This window comes from Vombatus ursinus, unplaced genomic scaffold, assembly GCF_900497805.2.
Source record: "Vombatus ursinus unplaced genomic scaffold, bare-nosed wombat genome assembly UNPS02015119.1, whole genome shotgun sequence".
In the NCBI taxonomy this organism is placed as follows: Eukaryota; Metazoa; Chordata; class Mammalia; order Diprotodontia; family Vombatidae; genus Vombatus; species Vombatus ursinus.
Genome location: NW_020954897.1, coordinates 5,665 through 5,869, shown reverse-complemented (window position 1 = coordinate 5,869; position 205 = coordinate 5,665).

Genomic DNA, 205 nt, shown 5'->3' with positions numbered 1-205 from the left:
GTATAGTTCTCCTGAGGTTTTCTATAGGTATTCAGTGTTAAGGGCTCTACAGTCCCTGATCTCAAATCCTAGAAACTATAGCCAGCTTGTTAGCATGGCCCTTGGGAAATGGGGGCCGTTTGAGGACTCTGTGACACCTACATCTTATGACTTATCTTGATAACACCGTAAACATCCCAGTAAACATTAGATAACATTTTTTTTT